Source organism: Grus americana, unplaced genomic scaffold (assembly GCF_028858705.1).
Source record: "Grus americana isolate bGruAme1 unplaced genomic scaffold, bGruAme1.mat scaffold_44, whole genome shotgun sequence".
NCBI classification, from domain to species: domain Eukaryota; kingdom Metazoa; phylum Chordata; class Aves; order Gruiformes; family Gruidae; genus Grus; species Grus americana.
This window is the reverse complement of record NW_026561703.1, coordinates 32,574-49,516: the sequence shown is the minus strand read 5'-3', so window position 1 is coordinate 49,516 and position 16,943 is coordinate 32,574. Positions and strand designations below refer to the sequence as shown.

The 16,943-nt window shown below is 45.1% G+C and overlaps 1 long non-coding RNA gene across 1 annotated transcript; it reads right to left on the bottom strand.

Moving 5' to 3' along the window:
- Positions 1-1,445: 1,445 nt before the first annotated feature.
- Positions 1,446-16,316, bottom strand: LOC129200740 (uncharacterized). The gene is made up of 3 exons (XR_008575075.1): positions 16,173-16,316; positions 14,422-14,656; positions 1,446-1,551 (listed from the first exon to the last, which is right to left on the bottom strand). It is a non-coding gene; the product is annotated as an uncharacterized LOC129200740 (long non-coding RNA).
- Between the last annotated feature and the right edge of the window lie 627 nt (positions 16,317-16,943).

Here is a 16,943-nt window from a genome sequence, read left to right as displayed (position 1 = left end):
CACTGAAGTCAGTGGGTTGTCACCGGTTTTCAGGCTGCACTCTTGACTCCCGAGTTTCATGCTGAGCAGGACTGGTTAGAGTTTGTCCATGAAATAGATTCCTCAGAGCAAGCAGATTGACCAAAACCATGAACAGTTTAGAGGAAAGTGAATTTGACAAGTTTTGCCAGGAGAAAAGGGGGAAAAAATGGCAGCAGATGATCAGAAGGTGAGAAGGCTTTCTTATTAGCCAGAGGTGAAAGGATGATCTTCTGTTCTGTGGATTACTTGTAGGTTATATTGGAAATCAGAGGAAATCTATTTTTACCTTTAGCTCTGCTCTCCCATCCCCATGAAACCCTCGGACGGTCACTTTCTCTCCTTACCTCTGGAATGGTAAATCAGGGCTGTAGACCCCCCAGCTCCAGTGGCCCTTCAGTTCGTGGTGGCAGATCCAGAGCAGAGAAAGAAGAGGGCGAGCAGCTCACTCGCAGGAAGGGACTCCAGTGGCGGCAGGAAGACAGCCAGGCTTTGTGTGTCGGGCGTTGTGCTTCAGGCTGCTTGCCCATGTGCTGTAGATTGCAAAGGACCTGCGAGAGACAGGGAATAGCCATGAGGCTGAATTTGGGGCAGGACTAGGGGCAGGAGTTACTGCCACTTCCCAGCCTTGCAGCGGTACCCGGCACAAGGCTGCCTGTCCATTCAGTGACACTTGGGGCCAAGGTGGCCCTGGATGCTCAGGCAGGGGTGAGACAAGTGTCATGAGATGCTCCTGGTGGCAAAACCTGACGCAGAACTCAGAGCAGTCGTTCCCAAGCTGTCATGCCTTACAGCTTGCTGCTGCTGCTGCTGCTCTAGACCTGGGAAAGGCCAAATATGCATCCAACAGCTGGTCTGTCTCACCCCTGTCATCAGCCTACCAAAAGTTACCACGTCACCTTCTGCCATGCAACGTGGTGCTGTGGCCGCATAGCACCTTTGAAACACCTGAGACCAGCCAGCCCACCATTCCTGCAGACACCTCCCAACCAAAACCGGGCAGGGGCAGCAGTCTTCCCCCCGAGTGAGTTCCTTTGGTGTGAGTCACTAGCAAGTTCTTTTGCTGCTCCTTCACAACATACCTTTCTGCAAAGGTTTTTGACGACCAGACTCCAGGCAGGCACTGCTCTCTAGAAGCACCAAATCTCTCACGGTAATTGTTTCTTCTCCAGGAGGCCACCAGACTTGAGGTCCCCCAAGATTTAGGCCTTCTTTCCCAGCCCAGGGACTGGTTTGAATTAACTCCCTCTATTGTTTTCGTCGGTTTGTTTGGGTTTCTTTAAGGTCCAAGTCTCCTTGCAGTGCTTCTCCCACACTGCCTCCTGCTCTCACTCATTTAGTCGTTCCCACTCTCGTTCCCACTCGCGATCGCCACCGTATCCAAGAAGAGGCGAAGGGAAGAGTCGTAACAATCGTTGCAGGTGAAGGTCAGATGGTTATCACCGTTCAAGGGCAAGGGCAGCCCCATCCAGAAGATACCGTTCACGCTCAAGGTCTCCAGTACTTAGAGAACAGTCTTCCACTAAATGGACTCTACCTCAAGGGGAAGAAGAAAGGCAGCATTTTAGCAGATACAGAGAAATTCCACCTGAATTCATTTATGTTCTTAATTCATCTTCATATCATCTCTATCAAAAATTTCTGAACTTGTCCATGCTCTTTAAGTTGGAAAAAAGCACACAGCATCCATTAGCTTCTCTCAGTCTTTAGCTATAGTCTCTAACATTTTCAGAGCAGAGCTATGCTGTAAAACAGTAAAACAGTCCAATGAAATGGAAGCACCGACTGCAAATGTGACATTCATGTAGCTCAGTTGGGCTAATAGTGGGATGTTCAGATAAGCTTACTGTGCTGACTGGCAGAGCAGATGAGAAACTGCCTTACTGTAACTCAAGTCTTAAAGCGATTAAAAGAAAAAAAACCCCATCTCACATCTACACCCCCTCAACTCCCAAATGTCCCCCATACAATTTGTTCTTCCATTTTCCTCGGATGGGCCTGAAGGAGAGGGAAAATAAAAAGTTAATTCAGTCTCAGTAACTGAGATGATTTTCTTTTACTTGAGTGTGCAAAATCATTTGGAAGGCAGTAAAAAAGTCTTCCAAATCTTTCTTCTCATGCCACAGACTTGTTTTGCACAGAACTGCATAAGCAGCGGTGGTTCCCATGGCCGTCTCCTCCTGGAGATAACAGGAATGGAAACCAAAGCTCTCACCCTGCCTGAGCAACAGTGATATGCAAAAGAAGAGCTGTAACACGGTCGGTCCTCAAACTGCCACGTTCCTGCAGCACTGACTTGGGAGATCCTCTCAGCTTTGCATCACCCGTAAGCTACGCTGACGCTGCTACAGAGGGGCGTCCTTCCCAGCACCAAGCAGTTGCCCTTGGGAAAGACATGCTTGCTTCTTCTCTCCCTCTCCAAGCCCCCAAGCTGAATTCCCAGTGCTAGTGTCTTTTGAAAACAAATGGCAACCAAGCAGCCACCTGGAGCAAAACCAGATGGAAGAGGCTTGCTTTGAAGCCAACATCAGGAGCTTCCCTATCTCGCAGCTCAGTCCACGGGCCACGTGCTCAGTAGGGACGTACCCTCCAGATGACTGGGTTCTCTGTGGGTCACTTGGAGATTTCTCAAATCAACAAGGAACTCTTTCCTTGCCAATTACCAATCTCTCTTACACCAAGGTATGTGTGAGCAGAACAGCAGGGACGGAACGCTTTATCCTAAGTTTCTGAAATTCTTGCCGCACAGGGTAGAAACTCCTGATGTGGCTCAGGCCAAGCTGGGTTGAGCACTGGAAACCCCCGAGCTTGGGCAGCACCGTGTCTACTAGGAAGCAGGTGAAGTTATGCAGAGGAGAACCCCACAACTATGCTGAGGTGGCTTCTTGGTACCAAGGCACTCGTGTGACTTTTTTACTCCACGGCAAGGTAAACACAGCCTCTGATTTTCAAAAAGGAATGAATAAGGGAAACTAATTAGCCTAGACCAATTTTAAAACACAACGTATAACTTGGCAACACTTGAGTCAGGCCCCACAAACTCAGGCTTCGCCTCTCTCATGCTCCAGTACGAAAGAAAACAATTAGTAAAAGAGTTGGAATGTAGAAATGGGATAAGAGAAGCCATAAATAGGGGAACAGTCCTTGGGTGTGAACTAGAAAAAAGACACAAAGTTTGAGGAAACCTGATAAAGGGGGCCCAATATTGTGGGTAATTAGCTTAGATTAATAGTAGCATTGCCGTGTAAGTTTGGATGTCCTTTATTGCCGTGTTAAAAGACTAACTGAAAATCTGAATGGTGCAGCCCCTGAAGTAGAATTGTTGGTAAATGTGGGAACCAGAATATTGCCTTTTACAACCTGAAAAATAGTGTAAACCAATAATTCTTTTTGAATGTTTATGGTTTAAACAGAGATTGTGAATGCAATCTGGGACAGCCGTAGAGTGTGCTAAGTAAGTGTAAAGTGTGGACCCCTTGGGAAAAGAAGGAGCGTGCTACCGAAATAGTAAAGATTGTTCGTGGTTGGCAAGATAGACATTTAAACGAGTAAAATGAGAAGCGATCAGAGCGGATGAATCTTGAAGAAGAGTCCATTAGGATGCATACTGAGACACTGGCAAGAAACAGAAGGTTCACCGGGAGGTGTAACAGATAAGAGAACTCTGATAAAATATTATAATCACTGGCGACCGATGGATAATTTGGATGATCAGGAAAAATGGCCCAAGAATAAAAATTTGGAATAAAAGGACAATGTTACAATTGATGTTGTTTTGTAGAAGGGAGAAGAAATGGCATGAGGTACCTTATGTTGATGTGTATTTCACCCTGTGAAATCATCCTGAGTGGCTGAAGGACTGTGGGTTTACCCTGCAAGACCCCCTGGCATCAGCATTAGAAAAGCAGGAAAAGGCAGCGGGAGGCTGTGAAGGTGTTGCTCTGCTTGTAGTACGGGGCAACGGGGTTTGAAGTGCGGGCGTGAGGAGGAGGAGGATTTGGAATTACTGAGAGATGTCGGAGGTTGCATGGCTGGGCTTTGATAACAGGGAGCAAGAGCAGAAAGTTAGAGAAGAGCAAGGAGAAAACAAAGGAGAGCGGAGACAGGCACGGAGAGACAGGGAAAGAGAGGGTAACCCATTGAAAATAGAGGCCAAAAAGGATTAAAAAGGTTAATACTCAACTTTAGAGAATATGGGTTGCTCGTATAATGCGAATCAGAATTTAACACCCCAATCTTACTCGTTAAAAAGCCAGGGGGTGAGGAATATAGTGGTGTTGGTTACAGAGCTCGTTGATTTGCCTATTTTGTGACTCAGTGCACATCTCCATAATGTTAGCTCACCCACTTCCTTCCCCAGCCTCCAAGGAATTGCTTGTTATTTGTATTCGCGGCTAATTAAAACCTCTTCAAGCTCAACCCCCTGATTACGGAGTGAGGGCTGAGACCACAAGCAGAGCACAGTGGAGAATGCCACAGCCCATAGGCTGACCCCACACCACCCTGCAGACCCCACGTTTGCAGTTAGGGCATTATTTACTCTGCTACTAGCAATGTTCTCTTAAAATATATTGAAGGAGAGATTGGGAAAATGAAGTGTATGAGATTTAGCTCGCACTAGAGGATTTCAGCATCCAAGAAAGCCAGAGCGTCCAGTCCCTCAGACTTAATAGAAACCTCCTGCTTTATTAATGTTGCCTTATTTTTTATTTTTTTTTTCCCCTTGTCCGCAGCTCCTGGGCAGAAAGTCAAAGCTGTATTTGAGGAGCTTTCCTGGAGGTTTTCATTAATAACAGGGCCAGGGAATCCACTGCAAATGTAAAAATAATAGATTTGAGAGCCCTAAAAGGATGGAGATTTACTCACTGTGGAAATATTAGGGAGAAAGTAGGAGCGGGGCGTTCCCATGGCTCGGCGTTGCCTGCCTGTGAGCTTTGAAAGCTGCCCGAAGGCCAAGGAGATGCTGGGGAATGGGAGCAGGAAGGAAGGTTGCCTCTGAGCGGCACGGCAAGGCAGCTGCGGCGGCTCTGCTCAGCACTGATCTTCCACTGCTGGTGGACATGCCTAAACATAGGATCGTTTCAGGTCCTTCCCAGGCTAAAGAGAAAAAGGTTAGGTGGACAGAGAAGATCTGCTCCTTGTTCCCACCTTGGAGATGAAGGTGCAGGGTGGTGCTGATCCTCAGCAGGTCAGGAGGGACACGCAGAGATGTGCGCAGGAGAGAGGGATGCTGCTTGGTGCGAGAGAAGGACAACAGCATCCAGTTCTTGTGGGGCTGCTGAGACCATGTCCCTTGCTTCCAGCTGACTCTTGCCAACAGGACTGTAACCGTGGGATAGGGGCCGTGAAACAGAAACTATAGGATCAGGTTGAGATAATTAGTTTGTAACCAAGGTAATAAGTAATGAAGCTCACTGACCATGGCAAGGTACAACGCTCCTACGTTCCACATACAGTCCCTACCAAACTGAACAATAGGTTCAGAGATATTAATCTTATGAAGTAAGTCGTTATGGACAGGTGCATCCACAGCAAGGACACTGCGCATGCCTGCAAGAAGAGGGTCATCCAGCGGACACAGGTGCAAGACCACTGACGACCACCAGAGACCCCTTGAGGACCACCGACCCAAATCACTGAGCATGTGTGACGGGGAGGAGAATATGGAAATGGATTCCAAGAAATGATTATCATAGGACTGCCTTTTCTGAGAAAAACGATGAATATGTATGTTTTGATGCTATATAACCTGTGTGTTGGTGATCACCTGGCATGCCCGTTGGGTGGAGCTATCCCCCGTGCATCCAGCGCTGCAATAAAGAATGCCTGCCTTTTAACACTACATTGGTGTTACGAGGTTTATTCCCGGATTTCGGTGACAGTTTTGGCGACCCAGGTGGGACACTGCTTTTGAACCTCGACGGATCCGTAGGATCGCAGGACCTCCAGCCGGCACCGGGGAATTCTCGGGGAGAACCTCCGATCCCCGGACCGAAGAGCTTTGAGCAAGACCCCTGGGAGAGGTAAAGGCATTCTCATTTAATTGAAGTATGTGAAGGTACCTTATGTAAGGACCCCGTGGCTCCGGGACAGGCCCGCATTGGGACAGGCCCGTATCGGGACAGGCCCGTATCGGGACAGGCCCACGTTGGGACAGGCCCACGCGAAGAGCACGGGAGGCCTGCTCGTAAGGCGCGGTGAAAGCTGCGCAGAGTTGGGCTGGAGAGACGTCTCAGGGAAAAGTCTCTGCTAGGCGAAAGCCTGTGGAGCAGGGCCCAGAGGGGAGGGGAAGCCTCCAAGGTTGGGATTTCTGGTGGCAGGAGAAATCCCTGGGATTTCCGGTGGCAGGGGAAATCCCTGAGGGAGCTCTAACACGGGTTGGGGTCCCTCTGACTGAGTGCTTGTGATAGTGCACAATCACAACCACTAAGTCCCTGGGAGATGGGCACTTTTCCGAGTAAGAAACCAAGCCCACGAAAAACACCACTGGGATGCATTTTGGAGCACTGGAAAGATCTGGGAAATGTTGATCCTTTGACTCGGAAACAGTTGATTGAATATTGTCATCATTGGTGGCCACTAGACACTTTAGAAAATGGGGAAAAGTGGCCGGAAAATGGGACATTGCAATATAACACCATTTTGCAATTAATGTTATTTTGTAAAAGGGAAGGTAAATGGAACGAAATGGCATATGTAGATCTGGTTTTCACATTGCGAAATCATCCGGAATGGCAAAGGCAATGTGAATTGTTTTCACCTGGTTCCGCGATAATGGCATTAAAGGGGCAGGAACCTGATAAAATTTGGAAAAAGATTGCTCAGCTTGTGATAATGGTAAACGGTGTCTTAAACGTGAATTTGAAGATGACGATGTTGAATTATTGGTTGAATATTGGATATTTTGTTGGAAGATACTGCAAAGAAAATGGTATTAAATACGGCCAGAAAACAAGTAGAAGGAGCTCATGCTAATGGGATTATACAAGGGACAGCAGACCAGAATTTTCCATCCACAAATCCTGAGTGGGACCCTAATCAACCGGGACCCAGAGGGATGCTGACTAGATCTCAGAAGTGGATTTTGTTTGGTGATAGATATGCAATGCCAAAAGCAATTAATCGGTCTAAACTTTATGAAGTGAGACAAGAATTAAATGAGTCCCCTTCAGCCTTTATGGAAAGACTGAAGGTGACTGCTAGAAAATACACTAATTTGGACCCCCCAAAAAAAACCAACCAAAACCAACACCAAACAAAAAAAAAAAACAACCCACAAACAAAACCACAAACAAAAAACACCACAGAAGAAGCTATACAATTGGCCTCTATATTTATGGGACAATCAGCCCTAGAAAAAAAACTCCAGAAACTGGAAGGGGCTGAGTCCAGAGACTTAGGTAAAATGCTTGAAGTAGCCTGGACTGTGTATAACAACGGAGAAAAAGAAAAAGCAGTCAGACAAATGCAAAGGGATGGAAAAATTCTGGCAATCTTGACTGAGAATAATAAATGTGTAAAGTGAAACTCAGCCATAAATCAGCAGAGGGTGTTGGTGCGACGGGGCGAAAAGAGAACTGGCCTTTCTTGAAACCGTTAAAATTTAAGCTGGGAAAATAGTAGGTAAAACACATCAATTTTTGTACGTGCCCAAATGTCCGTTGCCCTTATTGGGACAAGATTTATTAAGCAAATTAGATGCACAAATAATTTTTAAAGATGGAGAAATCAGATTACTAATACCAGAATCAAAAGCCATAGAGGCGAGAGTATTTATGTTACAGAATTCCTCCAAAGAAGAACAAATTCCAGAAGCGGTGGACAATGCAGTCACTCCCTTGGTATGGGCAAGTGAAGTTCCAGGATGATCCAAACTGGCAGAACCGGTAAAGGTGCCTTTAAAACCTGGAGCCAAGCCGGTAAGACAAAAACACTGTTTGTTCACGAGAGGCAACATCTGGCCCTTGGAGTGCTGGCGCAACGGCTGGGATCCTGGAAGCGACCAGTGGGATACTTCTCTAAACAACTTGACAACGTGAGTAAAGGATGGCCGGGATGTTTGCGTGCCGTGGCAGCGACAGTGCTGCTGATTCAGGAAGCCCGAAAATTAACCATGGGCCAAAAGATAGTGGTATATGTACCACACATGGTTATAACTGTCTTGGAACAAAAGGGGGGTCACTGGCTATCCCCTAGCAGAATGTTGAAATACCAGGTTGTCCTATTGGAACAAGATGATGTGGAATTAAAAGCCACAGCAATTGTAAATCCAGCAATGTTCCTGACAACAGAAAATCCTACTGAGAAATTGGAACACGATTGCTTGGTAACTATTGAACAAGTTTATTCCAGCAGACCGGACCTGAAGGACGAACCTTTGAAGGATCCTGATCTGGAACTGTTTACGGATGGAAGCAGCTTTGTGCAAGAGGGAAGGCGAATAGCCGGATATGCTGTTGTTACCACCGACAAGGTATTGGAGTCAGGGACACTACCTGCAAATCCATCAGCGCAGAAAGCAGAATTGGTGGCGCTGAAGCAGGCTTTACGGATGGCAGAAGGGAAAAGGGTAAACATTTGGACGGATTCTAAATAGGCATTTGGTGTGATCCACGCTCATGGAGCCATCTGGAAAGAAAGAGGACTGTTGTCAGCCCAGGGCTCACCTATAAAATATAAGGAGGAAGTTCTTCAACTTTTGCAAGATGTACAGAAACCAAAGGAAGTGGCTGTAATGCATTGCAAGGCTCATCAGTTTGGTCAAACTGCTATAAATATAGGCAATCGATTGGCGGATAAAGCTGCAAAGGAGGCTGCAGAACGAGGTATCCTTGCATGAGTACCAGTAAAACAGATAAAAATTCCAAATTTAAAAGCAAGATACAGTAAGCTAGACGAACAACTGGCAGAGAACTTAAAGGCATCCCGAAATGCAGAAGGATGGTGGGTAACACCAGAGAATCAGGTAATAGTGACCTCACAAGTTATGACAGAACTTGCAAAGGAAGAACATGAGCAGACACATTGGGGTGTGGACGCTACGGTTACAAATTTGAGAACATCTGTAGTATGTGTAGGAATGACAGGAATAATTAAATCAATAATAGCTAAGTGTCCAATTTGTCTTAAAAATAATCCCTTAAACCAGAGGAAAGCACCTTTAGGAGTAACAAAGCAGGGTCATTCCCCAGGAGATTATTGGCAAGTCGATTTCTCTGAGTTACCTAGACAGAATGGGTATAGATATTTGTTGGTATTGATTGATACGTTTTCTGGATGGCCGGAGGCTTTTCCTTGCCGCACCAACAAAGCAAGAGAAGTGGTCAAAATATTACTAAAAGAAATAATACCGAGATTTGGGGTACCATTGGGCGTATCTTCTGACAGAGGACCACATTTTGTAGCGGAAATAGTCCAACAAGTAAGTAAAATCCTAGGGATAAATTGGGATTTGCATACTCCCTGGAGACCGCAATCAAGCGGGAAAATTGAAAGAATGAACCAGACCTTGAAAAGACAAATGAGTAAAATTTGCCAAGAAACATCTTTGAAAAGGCCACAGGCTTTGCCATTAGCTCTGTTAAGAATAAGAATCCAACCAAGGTCTAAAGACGGTGTAAGTCCATATGAAATATTATATGGCAAACCCTACCAAACTCCCTTAATCCCAGGGGACATGAGGGTAACAGGGGAAATAGATTTAAAACCATATCTGATTTCTTTAGGAAAGACCCTTGAAGCGCTTAGAAGATATATTGTGCTGACCAGGCTGCTTGCTCTTGATACGCCTGTACATCCATAGCAGCCGGCTGACTTTGTGTATATAAGGACATGGGGTTCTGAACCACTCCAGGAAAAGTGGAAGGGACCTTTCCAGGTACTGTTAACAACTTATACCGCGATCAAGGTAGAAGGAGTGGAGCCTTGGATTCACTACACTCGAGTAAAGAAGGCACCGCCAGATCAGTGGACATCTACGCAAGAGGGACCTTTGAAACTTAGACTGTGTAAAAATTCTAAGGACCAGTTTCTTTAGCCTGTTATCTATTGAATTATGAATATTATGAATTGTTTGATTAGACTGATAACACTTTTTGTGTTTCATCACTAATTTGTAGCCAAAGAAATACAGAATGGCCATGGTCCCAAGCTATTGTCCAATATACCTGGAGTGTGGAACCATATCCCAAAGACCGTTCCCCACATTTAGCCACTGTAGTAATGCATGAATCTGAAGTTTACCACCCACCTGAGTGGGAATGGGACAGAAAGGACTGGGTCCGTGTCTTAACTGGAACAATTGGAGAAAGAATTCAAGTAGGATGCAGAAAGATGGAAGGATCTCTTCATGAGAAAGCTTCTTCAATTACCATCTCCGGAAATCTATTAGACCCTACTTCTAATATTACAATGAGACTCTGTCCCACCACTGAATGGAAATGTAACAAACAAGATTCTCTCATTGCGTGTTGCCGTCAACAGAATGTTGGTAACTACTCCTTAGACCCTAGTACCAATAATGTTGAAATCACCAAATCCTGTATTAAGGAACAAGGAGATTGTTGGCATAATTTTCCTTTAACTAAACCAGTTGATGTGGTGTGCGATTGGCGACCTAATCCATTGACAGGAGGACTATTAGGCCTTACATTTAAATTCCAAATAAATGCTGTAACTAAACCCCTAGTGATGCTTGTTGCAATAGTCACGCACGCTGATACAGATACTCTCTTTACGTTAACTAGTAAAGGTGAAGTCACCCCCTCTTTTATGGTACCACAAGGAAATGACATCACAATAAGAGGCAGATTAATCACTGAATCTCGCATCGAACCTATAAACAGTTATGAAATTGGACCACATGGCCCGATTTTGTGTAAAAATCAAAATTTAGACTCTTGGTTAAATTTGACTGCTGTACAATACTCCCATAGAGTGATATGTGGTAAAAATAACACCAAATACTGGGGAGAACTTAAAATAGACGTCATAATACCTACTACCCAACCAATTGTTGCGCTTAATTCGAAAATCTTTGAAATTGGACCGTATGTGATTAGAAATACAGGCTTGCAACAAATGTTGTTTAACCCGGCATGGTCTCTCAAACGAGTTGAATTGTCAATGCAAAACAATGTTTCAGATATTCAACCAGCTTGTTCACCTTTCTTAAAAATTTCATATGAGGGATGGACCACCTGGCTGCAGAAACGAACTCTTACTATGAAAAGGACACGGAGAGACTTGACCGGTGTTTTGGGAACAGGATTGGGAGTTTTAAATAGCATTGATTCAGAAGTAATAATGAACAAACTGGCTGCTTCAATTAGTGATTTGGCTAAATTACAACAACCCTTACGATCTTCTTTATTGGCTTTAGGAACTAACCAGTGGCTGTTGTCAAATATATTACCAACATGGGAAAGAGTAAATGTAAGGGACCACGAATTAATTACAGACGCACTTGGGGTGATCCAAAATAACCTCTCTTTGGCTCTTAGTTGTATCCAGGCTCAATTATGGATGCAGTCGGTAGCCGCCTCAATTATAAGAGAAGGTGAAGGCGGCACTCTTCCCACTGAAATTAGGAAAATAGTTTGGGACAGTGCTACTGATTTTGAGAAAGAACTCCAGTCCTGGTGGAGCCTGGTAAACTTTACTTAGGATCCCGTTACAAACACAGCTACAACTTTTGTGCTCACTATATCTAATGCTACTATATACTCAATTTATCCCATTGGGGCATTAGGGTTGAACCACAACGGAACTATACTCTATCCTTCCGAGCATAGAGTATGGGCCCGAAAGATGAATGAAAAATGGCAAACTGTTAATTTGGAATCTTGCATCGTGCGAGAACAACAAGGATTTGTCTGTGAAGGTAATGCAATTGAGGCACAAGATATTTGTCTGGATACTGAACAAAATATTTGCCATTTTGAGGTTCATCCTAACGAGAACCCTAAAACAGTTATTATATATATTGGTAAGGGCTGTGTATGTTTGAGGACTGTTTGTGATTTTTTATATGTAGATAAGGTAGTCGTAGAGATTAAAAATCATTCAAATTTTTGTGTTTGTAATTTTACTGCGATTGATGGATGTGACTTTTCTTGTTTGACCCCAGTCACATCTCACCAACTTTTGCAGTCTAACTACATGTTGATTCACGAATTGTTACCTATACCCGTTGGAATGAATCTCGCTTTAGTGAAACAGTTATTACAATGCAAGGATTTGATTGCAATTCTGGAAAAAAAATTAAGGAAAACGGACAAAAAACCCCTAATAACTGTTCATCACAATGTGAAAGAAATACACTGAGTTTTTGAAAGAGCGCAGAGAGATGCAGAACTTAGATGGTGGGACACACTTTTTGGATGGTCACCTACTGCTACAGGCATCCTAAACAAGTTGTGTCACCCCATCGTGATTCTCTTAATATTGGTTTTGATCAGTTTGACCTTGTCAGCAATATTGTATGTCATAGCCTGGAAAATGATGAATACGATAACATATCTGAAAAAGCAAATTACTCGTGAAGCTTCTTTCACTCATATGATCGTCCAAGCTGTTGCAGAACAGCAAAAGAGACAAGCAATCCCAGAGTTTCCTCCAACATAGAAAATGATTAGTATAGTGAAAGTATTGAAATAATTTTCAAAACTTTCAAAGGGGGGAAATGTTACATCTATTTTGATAAAGCAATCAAAAGTTGATTCTATAAAAGTTAGGATGATTTGATTATATTTGTAAGATTTTAACTTAATGTAGCTATAGAATCAGATTGAGATAATTAGTTTGTAACCAAGGTAATAGGTAATGAAGCTAACTGACCATGGCAAGGTACAATGCTGCTATGTTCCTTGTACAGTCCCTACCAAACTGAACAATAGGTTTGGAGATATTAATCTTATGAAGTAAGTCGTTATGGACAGGTGCACCCACAGCAAGGACACTGCGCATGCCTGCAAGAAGAGGGTCATCCAGCGGACACAGGTGCAAGACCACTGACGACCACCAGAGACCCTTGAGGACCACCGACTCAAATCACTGAGCATGCGTGACGGGGAGGAGAATATGGAAATGGATTCCAAGAAATTATTATCATAGGACTGCCCTTTCTGAGAAAAACGATGAATATGTATGTTTTGATGCTATATAACCTGTGTGTTGGTGATCACCTGGCATGCATGTTGGGTGGAGCTATCCCCCGTGCATCCAGCGCTGCAATAAAGAATGCCTGCCTTTTAACACTACATTGGTGTTACGAGGTTTATTCCCGGATTTTGGTGACAATGCTAACCAGAAAGCTACTCAAGGCCTGGAAGGAAACTTCCAAAAAGGGGAAAATGTAATGGTGGCATAGAGGCCGTGAGACAGAAACTACAGAATGATTAGCTTGGAATAATTAGTTTGTAATCAAGGTAACAGGTAATGAAGCTAACTGACCATGGCAATGTACAATGCTCCTACGTTCCACGTACAGTCCCTACCCAACCAGACAATAGGCCCGGGAATATTAATCTTATGAAGTAAGTTGTTACGGACAGGTGCATCCACGGCGAGGATACTGCAAGAAGAGGGTCATCCAGCAAACACGGCTGCGCGACCACTGACGACCACCAGAGACCCCTTGAGGGCCACCGACTCAAATCACTGAGCATGCGTGACGGGGAGGAGACTACGTAAATGAATTCCAAGAAATGATTCTCATAGGGCTGCCTTTTTTTGAGAAAAATGGTGAATATGTATGTTTTGAGTCTATATAACCTGTGCGTTGGTAATCACCTGCGTGCACGTTGGGCGGAGCTGATTCCCCCGTGCATCCAGCGCTGCAAGAAAGCAAACCCAGGGCAACTCACGTCTGGTACATTTCTTTTACAGATGGAATCGCTCCCATGATCAAAGAGCTGCAGGAACAGGGGGTAAGTATTCAAACTCACTCCCCTGATAACTCTCCAGTGTGGCCAGTTTGCAAACCAAACGGGAAGTGGCGGCTAACCATCGATTATTGGCCCTTAAACGCAGGCACTGGTCCCCTGACAGCGGCCGTGCCTAATACAGCCCAACTGATTGTCACCAGACAGGAACAGTCCCACAACATTTTAGCCCCCACTGATGTAACAGAGCTGTTTTTCATGGTTCCTCCACAGGAAGGCGACCGAGATAGATTTGCATTCACACGGGAAGGTATACAATAGACCTTTACTCCTTTGCCACAAGGATATGGGCATTCGCCTACCTTGGCACATCACGCCCTGGCCCCAGCACTATCAGAAATCATCCCCGAGGGGAGAGGTAAAACGTACCAAGACATTGATGATATAGTGGGGCGGGGGCAGGGGGTGTGTGTCTGATGGCCCTGCAGTGGGACAAACCCAAAAGAAAAGAATTACTCACCTGGAAAGTTGAGAATTTCAGGTTCCGGCAGAAAAGGTACAACTCCCCTCCGCTGAGGTGAAGTTCTCAGGCAGATGGTGGAAAGGAGGAGCCGTGTGTATTCCCCCAAATCCTTGCATGAAGAAATCATGAGAATGTGTGACGGCAGGAAGAGAGCAAGTTGCGGCCCTCTTCCTGCAAAGTGCAGTGCACGAGATCCCTTAACTCCAGTGGGGTCCTGAGTAGGTTCACTCATCTGTCTCAAAGCAAAACGAGGATTCTGAATTAATTTGGTTCAATATTAAAAACCACTCTTAATGCATCTTCAAGTATCATTCACCATATTTCAAATAGCCTGCAGGAAAATGGAAAGGCTAAGGTGATAATTTTGGCATCGGAAAGGTCATGCTCATAAGCATGACTTTTGTGATGTGGCAGATGCCACCGAACCACTGGTGGTCTTTTCCCTCATCTTAGGGCTTCTCAAGGCTTCCAGGTCAAACACTACTACCAAGTAATGCCATGCCAAAAAATATCAAACAGGAGCAATAGTGATGTTTCTTATCCTGTGCAACCTGCTCTAGGGGATCCTGCTCTCCCAGGGCAGGCTGGACCAGATGATCTCCAGAGATCCCTTTTAACCCCTACCGTTCTGTGACTCTGTGATTCCTCTGCTTTGAATTGTTCCATTCTTTTTGAATGGTTCCATTCCAGTGGTAGGACTTTCATGTGAGGCTTTACAAACCATGTTATTGGTTGCTTTATTTATGGGTTTTATGGTCTTGTTTTCCTTCCCCTCACAGAGCAGACACATCTCCTCTACCAATCTGTGCAGCAAACAGAGCTAAATGTCCCCGGCGTGAAACCCATGCCTGTATTTTTTTCTAATTTTCATATACGCAACTAATCAATTTGTACTGAGTTACAAATGCAGAAGCTGGAGCGTACATGCTCCTCCCAAACTTGGGTTCACAGTATGATGTTTACCATGTGTGCGCGCTTCTCTCTTTCCCTCTCTCTCTACATTAGGGAGACAGGAATGTACATATGAACACACTCTCCTAAACAAGATATTATTTTTTTTTCTACAGAAATGGAGTTACATTTAATTGGATTGGCTTTGCCTGCCCTTTAGCTTAGCACAGTTGGAAGAAAAATTTGAGAAGAAATTCAACCTTCTCCCTCAATACAGTCCTGTTCCTTTTGACAGGAGAAATTCAGCTGTGCCAAGGAGAAAGAGAAAGGCTGGAGGCGCCTCATCTGAACAACCAAAATCCAAGAAAGGTGCATTACCATGTGCAGTACATGCTTGAGCAACAACAATGCTACAGCCAGCTCAGGAATTTATATTTTCTTACTTTACTGCTGCATATGAAAAGCGTGAAGTCCAAGAAAATAGTTTTCTAGCACTGAAGTCAGTGGGTTGTCACCAGTTTTCAGGCTGCACTCTTGACTCCCGAGTTACCTGCTGAGCAGGACTGGTTAGAGTTTGTCCATGAAATAGATTCCTCAGAGCAAGCAGATTGACCAAAACCATGAACAGTTTAGAGGAAAGTGAATTTGACAAGTTTTGCCAGGAGAAAAGGGGGAAAAAATGGCAGCAGATGATCAGAAGGTGAGAAGGCTTTCTTATTAGCCAGAGGTGAAAGGATGATCTTCTGTTCTGTGGATTACTTGTAGGTTATATTGGAAATCAGAGGAAATCTATTTTTACCTTTAGCTCTGCTCTCCCATCCCCATGAAACCCTCGGACGGTCACTTTCTCTCCTTACCTCTGGAATGGTAAATCAGGGCTGTAGACCCCCCAGCTCCAGTGGCCCTTCAGTTCGTGGTGGCAGATCCAGAGCAGAGAAAGAAGAGGGCGAGCAGCTCACTCGCAGGAAGGGACTCCAGTGGCGGCAGGAAGACAGCCAGGCTTTGTGTGTCGGGCGTTGTGCTTCAGGCTGCTTGCCCATGTGCTGTAGATTGCAAAGGACCTGCGAGAGACAGGGAATAGCCATGAGGCTGAATTTGGGGCAGGACTAGGGGCAGGAGTTACTGCCACTTCCCAGCCTTGCAGCGGTACCCGGCACAAGGCTGCCTGTCCATTCAGTGACACTTGGGGCCAAGGTGGCCCTGGATGCTGAGGCAGGGGTGAGACAAGCGGTGTTGTGGCCGCATAGCACCTTTGAAACACCTGACACCAGCCAGCCCACCATTCCTGCAGACACCTCCCAACCAAAACCGGGCAGGGGCAGCAGTCTTCCCCCCGAGTGAGTTCCTTTGGTGTGAGTCACTAGCAAGCTATTTTGCTGCTCCTTCACAACATACCTTTCTGCAAAGGTTTTTGACGACCAGACTCCAGGCAGGCACTGCTCTCTAGAAGCACCAAATCTCTCACGGTAATTGTTTCTTCTCCAGGAGGCCACCAGACTTGAGGTCCCCCAAGATTTAGGCCTTCTTTCCCAGCCCAGGGACTGGTTTGAATTAACTTCCTCTATTGTTTTCGTCGGTTTGTTTGGGTTTCTTTAAGGTCCAAGTCTCCCTGCAGTGCTTCTCCCACA